At 37.0% G+C, this 8,440-nt stretch overlaps 1 long non-coding RNA gene across 1 annotated transcript; it reads right to left on the bottom strand.

Annotated features, from left to right (window-relative positions):
- Positions 1-4,413: 4,413 nt before the first annotated feature.
- LOC111465387 lies at positions 4,414-5,764 on the bottom strand. Its single transcript, XR_002714196.1, has 2 exons — positions 5,683-5,764; positions 4,414-4,653 (listed from the first exon to the last, which is right to left on the bottom strand). It is a non-coding gene; the product is annotated as an uncharacterized LOC111465387 (long non-coding RNA).
- Between the last annotated feature and the right edge of the window lie 2,676 nt (positions 5,765-8,440).

Here is an 8,440-nt window from a genome sequence, read left to right on the forward strand (position 1 = left end):
AAAAAAAAAAAAAAAAAAAAAAAAAAAAAAAAAAAAAAAAAAAAAAAAAAAAAAAAAAAAGACTTATAATATAATAATTTCTTTTCTTTTCCTTTTTCGTTAGTTTCATTATGGTTTCCCTTATGCTAAATCGAAGTGACAACACAATTGCTTTCAATTATTGCATATAATTTTAATCCAAAAAGTTATCAACTTTGATCTTATGAGAAATTGTATTTAATGAGACAACCGAGTACTTGAAGGGTACATGAATAAGCTAAAAACTGTGTCTGAATATGAGCGATCTTGAAAATAGGATAACTAAGAAAGACTTGTGAAAGTTATTACCTATACCAACAAGATGCACATTCGTTTTTGGTTGCTCAATAAGATCTACAAGGTTAAACATGTTTTGGTTCAATTCTATGTTAAGTCACCTCTTGGAAATTTTCGTAAGATGGTTGTAAGTGAGAACAAAACATGCTGGAAAAAGTTGTATTGGTATGTGGGGATAGTTTTCCCTCTTAAAAACGACAAGTATGTGACTATGTTACAGGGGATGCAGGGAAATGTCGGGGCCATCAGGTGTCGAATCCTAGGCACGAGGCGTGTGGTAACACCTCATTTTCAGTGGCTCAATCATAGGAATTTCAAGGTTAAACGTGCTTTGTTTTGGAGCAATTCTAGGTTGAGTGATCTCATGTGAATTTTCTTAAGATACATGTGAGTGAGGTATTTTCTTAAGATAGTCTTAACTCTTAGAAGCAAGGAGCCAGTAATGTGGCCATGTCACAGGGGATGCAGGGAAATGTCGGGGCTATCAGGTGCAATTGAACATGGTGCATTATATTTAAACTATAAATCTTATATCAAATTGGATATCTAAATCTTGAAAGTTACTGTCCATGCCAACAAGGTGCACGTTCTTTTTCGGTGGCTCAAGGAACTTCATGGTTCCTCGTACTTCACTTGAGCAATTTTATGTTGAGAGGCCTCCTGAAAATTTTCCTAAGATGTATGGTGAGAACAAAATACACGGAAATGATTCATGTTCGTCTGTGGTGATGGTTATCACACTTAAAAAGTGAGGAGTAGGTAACATGACCATGTCGCAAGGGATGCAGGGGGCTGTTAGAGCCAACAGGTACTGAATTAAGATTCTAAATCCTGGGCATGAACCATTACAAATGGTATCAGAGCGATACCTCTACCAATAAGATGTGGTTCGGAGACCAAAGAAGAAGTTGATGGGCATGGGACACATGAATAAAATAGGGATATACGAATGAATTGTGCTCATATTTGAATGAAAGCGATCTTGAGTAACAAAGCATTATTTTTCTTAGATACCACACAAATTTGTGTGATCTCAAATTACGCCATTTTAGGATTTATTTTTCGAGCTAGTTTTATATGTATTTATAATGTATTGAGATGGATTTGATGATTTCACGATGCACCAAGCTACTATTTTTTTGACCAATAATGACTTAAAGTAATTGGTTGGCCTAAAGACCCATGCCCTTGGTGTGTATCGAGATAACATCGTGGTCAATAAAGATATAATTACAATTCTAAGTTAATGGACATAATAGAAAGAAAGAAAAAAGAAAAAAAAGTTGAACAATATAACGTGATCAATATTTGACATTTGATTTGCTCAACGTTCTTCTACATCACCTACAACATTATTATGTCACAAACTAATACAAGTCATTGTAGAATGTTTTATCCTCACTCATATGCTCGTTAGGATGATTCCGACATCTTCATAGGAGGTCACTAACTTAGAATTACTCCAAGCTAAACACATTTAACTCTTGAATTTCTATAATTGAGCCACCAAAGAAGAAATTACACAATGTTATCATCGGTGATAGCTATCAATTCATTTAAGCATTACTCAACCATCATGTCTTCAAGATCTAGAACAACCCATGTCCAAGATTTGGATAAAGATTCAAAATTCGGATTCGACACCTAATGACCCCAACATTTTCCTACGACGTAATCACGATACTTACTCCTCTCTTCTAAGAGAGAAAACTATCTGCACATACCAACCGAGTCCTCCAGCATAGTTTGTCCGTACTCACATGTATTTAATGAAAATTTCCAAGCGGTTACCAAATATAGAATTGCTTCAAGCAAAACAGTGCTAACTGTGAAGTTCTTCTTATGAAAGAGCCAACAAAAATGAAGGAATACCTTCTTTCTAGGTACTGACTTTCAATTTTTAAAAGCATTTTTTAGTTAATCTTATTTTGAGGAACACTCTCATTTTGATGTAGTCTTAGTTATTCATGTACCTTTCATTTACTCATGTTTCACAAGATCCCTCTCATTCTAATGTGGTCTCGATTCATTCATATATCATTCCTTCACTTGATCATCACAGATAAGATAGATAGAATCATGAAAGTTCAGTGCTATGGACGTAGACATACTACAAAGTCTTCTATACTACTGTATGTGTTTAATTAATGGGATCCACGCTTCATAAATTTATTTATTTTATTACAATAAACGTTGGACATAAAAATTGAAAATATGTCAATTACGATTGAATTATATTCACAAAAACGATTGGAACATTAATTTCGAGCAACTAGGGAGGAAAGAAAAAAAAAGGTTTTCTCTAATGTTACAAGCAAAGAATCCCCTTCTCTATCATATGAACAAATTAAAGGGATGGTGTTGGTATGGAGTTTCAATGATTTGGTCTGCTTTTGTTCAAACAAAATTTCAATAAAGAAGGAAAGTAGATAATTCACTAAGGACACACATCATTGGCCCACATTATTGTTCATCACATACCCTAATTTTTGCCTTGGGTGTTATTAGTATGCACGAATTTTAATCCATAATTTCACAAAGGAAATCATCCCTCCTTTTTTACCCAACATTTTAAGAGACTTTTCATTTGAGTTGGCAATAAAGTTATACAAAATATACACAAACATGTACTCGATTTCATTTAGAAATGTCACTTGTCAATAGATTTAAATTTTTTAATGAGTACTAGTGATGTCGAAATCAGCCTAAGGGAAAACTCTGATACCAAATGATATGTGGTAATCAGTTCAAGGGCTCTAATACCAAATGATAAGGAAATCAGCCCAAGGGAAAGCTTTGATACCAAATGATAAGGAAATCGGCCCAAGGGAAAGCTTTGATACCAAATGATATGATAAGGAATCACTACAAGGGGAGTAACATTTGGATTATCTTGTTGATCGAATATCTCAAGGGAAGAACACTTGTTTGAGATTCGAGTTACTCCACAAACAAGATCGATCATGTCTAGTTAGAATGATTCTTGTTGATCAAATATCTCAAGACAAGAACACTTGTTAGAGATTCGAATAACTCCACATGCAAGATTGTTCATGTCGAGCTTGAATGATTCTACATGCAACCTAAGCTACATAGAATTGCAAAGAAACTTAGTCATTGGCTAAAGAAAGCACAAATGCTTCTTTTATCTTCAAAGTCTGTTTACAAATACAACGTACATGACTTTATTTAGCTTCAAAATGAAACTATTAAAGACATTCCAAGAGTTATAATGTTCATACTTTATGGCTATAATTAACCATTACGTAAATGTAACCTAAAGTAAATAAAAAGTGGCATGAATAACCCTAAATTACTCTAAATGGTTGCCCAACCAAAATTTATAACAATGTAACTTTGTTCTTTTTCAATGTGGCATGATTGATGTCTCTTGGTTCATATCAACGAGAATCCTACGATCGTTACTATTAATATAGGAATGTGATTTTTGATAATGTAGTCTAGAAATAATGTAATGCTCATGTTTAGGATTTGAAATTTGGATTAGATGACTCTGACATTCCCTTGCGAAATGATCACGTTACCTATTCCTTGCTTCTAAGAGTGAAAACGCTTAACCATGGAGTTTCTATGATTGAGGCACCAAAAAGAAATGTGCACTTTATTGACATAGGTAGTGACTTTCAATTCTTTTAAGTCTTTCTTAGCTATTCTATCCTTATGATTGCTCTCATTTGGATGTGGTGTCGGTTTATTCATATACCCCTCCTTTATTCAGGTGCTCGTCAAGTTTCAAAATTTATATCTTTTTTTTAGTTAAATTGCCCTCTTCTTTGGTAGTCCTAAGTAATAATAATAATAAATAAATAAATAAATAAATACATAAATAAATAAATACATACATAAATAAACTCTATTCTCTAACAATTTCTACCAAATATATCAAATTTTACAATTTGACTTAAGAGTTATTTATAGGTCAATTTCTAAAAATTTGTTGATTTTTAGTTTCTCATAAGTGGTTCCTTTTGATGACCATTTGTAAATGGTTACGAGTGAATGTAGCACGCTTTATAAAATGTGATTAGTGAAATTTTCTCACTCGAGTCGAATGAAAAGTCGAGATGGCAATTAAGATTTCCAAAGCTAGAAGTTGAACTTCTTTTAGGATAGAGTTGACCCAACCACTTCTTTTAGGATAGAGTTGACCCGACCAAGTCAAGGAAAAGTTGACTCAACTAACCAATGAAAGAGTTGACCTAAACGAGTTGAAGAGTTGAGTTGACTATTAGAGTTGACCTGCCATGAGCCAAGCTGACCTCACAAGGGTGGCTCCTTACGCCAAGCATGGGTTGATGCCCCCTTGGTGACATTACCCTATCATATTACAAAGATTTCAAACATCACAAAGATCCATCGTCTACGTCATTAATAGATAACACGATTTGCAAGAGTAGATGTACCAGCATAAGCTCACCGCTAGGGGATATTGTCTTCTTTAGACTATTCTTTTTAAGGTTCCTCTCAAGATTTTTAAAACGCGTTGGTTAGGGAGAGTTTTCCACACCCTTATAAAGAATGCATCGTTCCATTCTCCAACCAATGTGGGATCTCACAATCCACCCCCTTCATGACCCATCGTCCTCTTTGGCACATTGTACTGTGCCCACCTCCCTTTTGGGGTTCAACGTCTTTGCTGGCACACCACCTAATGTCCACCCCCTTTGGGGCTCAACATTCTCACTAGCACACCACCCAGTGTCTGGCTCTGATACCATTTGTTACTAGCCAAACCCTCCACTAGCAAATATTGTCTTCCTTGGGGTTTCCCTCAAGGTTTTTAAAACACATAAGCTAGGGAGAGTTTTCACACCCTTGTAAAGATTACTTCATTCCCATCTCCAACCGATGCGGGATATCACAGGAGATGTCTGCCCAACAAGACGTGGAATTTGAACATTTTGCAGACACTCAACATTCTCTTCAATCAAACTAAACTATTCTAATAGCTAGTAAGATGACTCCACAAGGATCCTAAATTTATACATAGTAGTGACATTAACCAATTCATAATCTATTTGACTAAACAAATAATTAAGGAAATCAATATCCAAAATCAAATGAAATGCTTAGAATTGTAACCTAATCTACATAATCTCTTGAGGTTTATGTCCTAATATACTCAGATTATTCCTTAAGTTATCATTATTGTTCTTCACCATTAGCCAAAAGAATTCTAAGAGACAGCTCTATCCTATTAATTCTTTATGGATGCATAAGCATTAAAAACTACACTAAAATCATCAATCACTAATAATTATAAAAAACAAACAAAGAACATCAAAGGAAGAGGAAGAGAAATAAAGAAAATTGAAGGTCGTAGTAAAAAGAATAGATATCTTTTACCCTTTTTATCTTCATTCTCACCATTTTGATCATATCAAACTCATTCAATGGTTGAATTCTTGAGTACTCAGATGCATGAACAATGAGGTTCATAATGTGTATGAACAACCACAATAGAGGATCTAAATAAGAGAATCAAAAGAGGAAAATAGGACAAAGGAAAAAGTCTTAGTTTCAAAAGTTACTTATTAAACTTGAGAGGAAATGATTTTGAAAATGAAAAAGTGAAAACTAAAATTAATCAAATGAAAGAAAGCCTACCTAATCCTATTCAAAAGTCATGTGATTTAACATTAAAATATTGATATAACATTAAAGCTCCTATTTTCCTCCCAACTTTGGCTTGATGAGCCGAACACACTCAACAAGCCCGAGTAAAGTGTTGGGATATGGAGCCTGATGCCTAGATCTGGTAGATATATTTGGAAGATATTTCCATATATTTGGAAGATATTTTGTAAAAATATGGTAGAGATACATGGAAGATATTTAGTAAAAATCTGATAAAATATTTGATAGAGATATATAGATTATATTGGTAGGTTTAAATCTTTGGAAACTATATTTAGGCTGGGCTTCCAAAATGTACTCTTCTTCTTCCTTCTCCGTATTAATGTACTCTTCTTCTTCCTTCTCCGTATTCTATCTGGTTGTATATACCTGAAGTCATCAATAGTAAAACATTTAGCCAATATTCCTCTTTGTATTTTCTCTCTCCTGTTCTTTGTGTTCATCTTGATCGAGTGTGTGCGTTGTTGAGCGATCCTAACAATTGGTATTGAAAAGTTTGATGGATCCGATTTCAGTTTCTGGAAGTGCAGATTGAAGATTGTTTGTACCAAAAAGGTTTCACGAACCCCTGTTGGGTGTGAAGCCGGAGACCATGACCTTGTTGTTTTTTGATAATCAGCCAAAGAAATTCGGTGAGAGAAAATCGTCGACGGGAGGTTGTTAGAAGAAAAATGCTTAAAATAAAAGAGAGAGAATGATGAAATTTTGACTGGGTTTAAAAATGAGGTGGCCAACTAAATTTGTGTCACTCCCTACAAAATTTCCGTCTAAAACTCTGGTGATCCATTCGACGTGTTTTGTTAAATGGTCAAACGGAGGTATTCTGAAATCGTGTGAATCTAAATAAGGAACAACTAAAAAAACGCAGGTTTTATCTAACAATCTCCTCCTAAAACCTAGTGTATATCTACCTTATTATTTGAACTCCGATCTTTGAGCGTAGTTCTTCAAATTTCACCCGCGCCAGGGACATGGTGAAGATGTCTCCAAGTTGTTCCTCTGTTCGGATGTAATCAATCTTGATGAGCCCTCGATCTGCACATTCTCGAATGTAGTGGAATCTGATTTCTATGTGCTTGCTCCGTTAGTGCAAAACTGGATTTTTGATCAGGGAGATCGTAGCTTTGTTGTCTACGTATAGCATTAGTGGATCACTTTCTCTCCCGATGAGTTCTTCCATTAGTCGCGCAAGCCAGATCCCTTGTGTTGCTGCCATTGAAGCGGCGATGTATTCTGCTTCGCAAGAAGACAAAGCAACTACCTTTTGTTTTGTTTATTGTCAGCAGATTGCGCCGCCTGAGAGAAAGTAGATCATCCCGCTAGTGCTCTTACGATCATCAACGTCATCGGCCATGTCACTATCACTGTAGCCGACCAGCTTGAGTTTCTCCTTTCCGCTCCCTGCGCAGTATCCTACACCCCAACCTCTGGTTTCGGCTACATAGTGCAGGATGCGCTTGACAGCCACTAGATGCTCCTCCCTAGGTGCTTCCATAAACCGGCTCACATATCCAACAGAATAAGCAAGATCAGGACGAGAGTTTACCAGATAGCGCAGACTCCCGACAATCTGCGGTAATTGGTGGAGTCGACTGTCGTCGTAGTGCCGGCCTTCCTTAGTTAGAGTCGGGCCTCCATTGGCGTCCTTGTAGGATTACTGTCCACAAGTCCAGTTGTGTCAAGTAGCTTCTTCGCGTATGCACTTTGGTAGATGGAGATGCCGGTAGAATTCTGTTGCACTTCTATGCCGAGATAGTAGCTGAGCACGTCGAGATCGCTCATCTCGAAGTTTTTCGACATCTCCTTCTTGAACCTTCTAAGGACTTCCCCGTCACCTCCAGTGATTATGAGGTCGTCGACGTAAACTACCATGATCAGTCGCTTCTTGCCATGGCCGTGCATGTACATGCCATGCTCAGAAGTGCAACGTTTGAATTTCAGTGACAGTAAGGTACTGTCGAGCTTTGGGTTCCAGGCTCGTGGAGCTTGTCGAAGCCCGTAGAGTGCCTTGTGCAGGCGCAGTACTTTATTGGGGTTGTCGTTGTCCAGGAAGCCAGGTGATTGTCAGATATAGACGGTCTCCTCAACTCTCCGTTAAGGAAAGCAGACTTTACGTCCATATGGTGAACCTCCCAAGAGTAATGTGCCGTAATTGCCAGCAAGAAACGAACGGATTCTAACCTTGCCACTGGCGCAAATACCTCTTCAAAGTCCACTCCTTGCTTCTGGACGTAGCCCTTCGCCACCAGACGGGCCTTGTGCTTCACAACTTCTCCTTTTTCTTTGCGCTTCAGTTTGAAGACCCATTTGAGCCCTATGGCTTGGTGTCCCGGCGGTATATCCTCCAGACTCCATGTCTGGTTCTCGGTGATGGATGTCATCTCCTCCTGCATTGCCTTCAGCCAGCACGGGTTCTTTTCTACTTCGACGAAGGTGTTCGGTTCATCTGCACTGATGGCATGTAGTT

This window comes from Cucurbita maxima, unplaced genomic scaffold (assembly GCF_002738345.1).
Source record: "Cucurbita maxima cultivar Rimu unplaced genomic scaffold, Cmax_1.0 Cma_Scf00029, whole genome shotgun sequence".
Taxonomy (NCBI): Eukaryota; Viridiplantae; Streptophyta; class Magnoliopsida; order Cucurbitales; family Cucurbitaceae; genus Cucurbita; species Cucurbita maxima.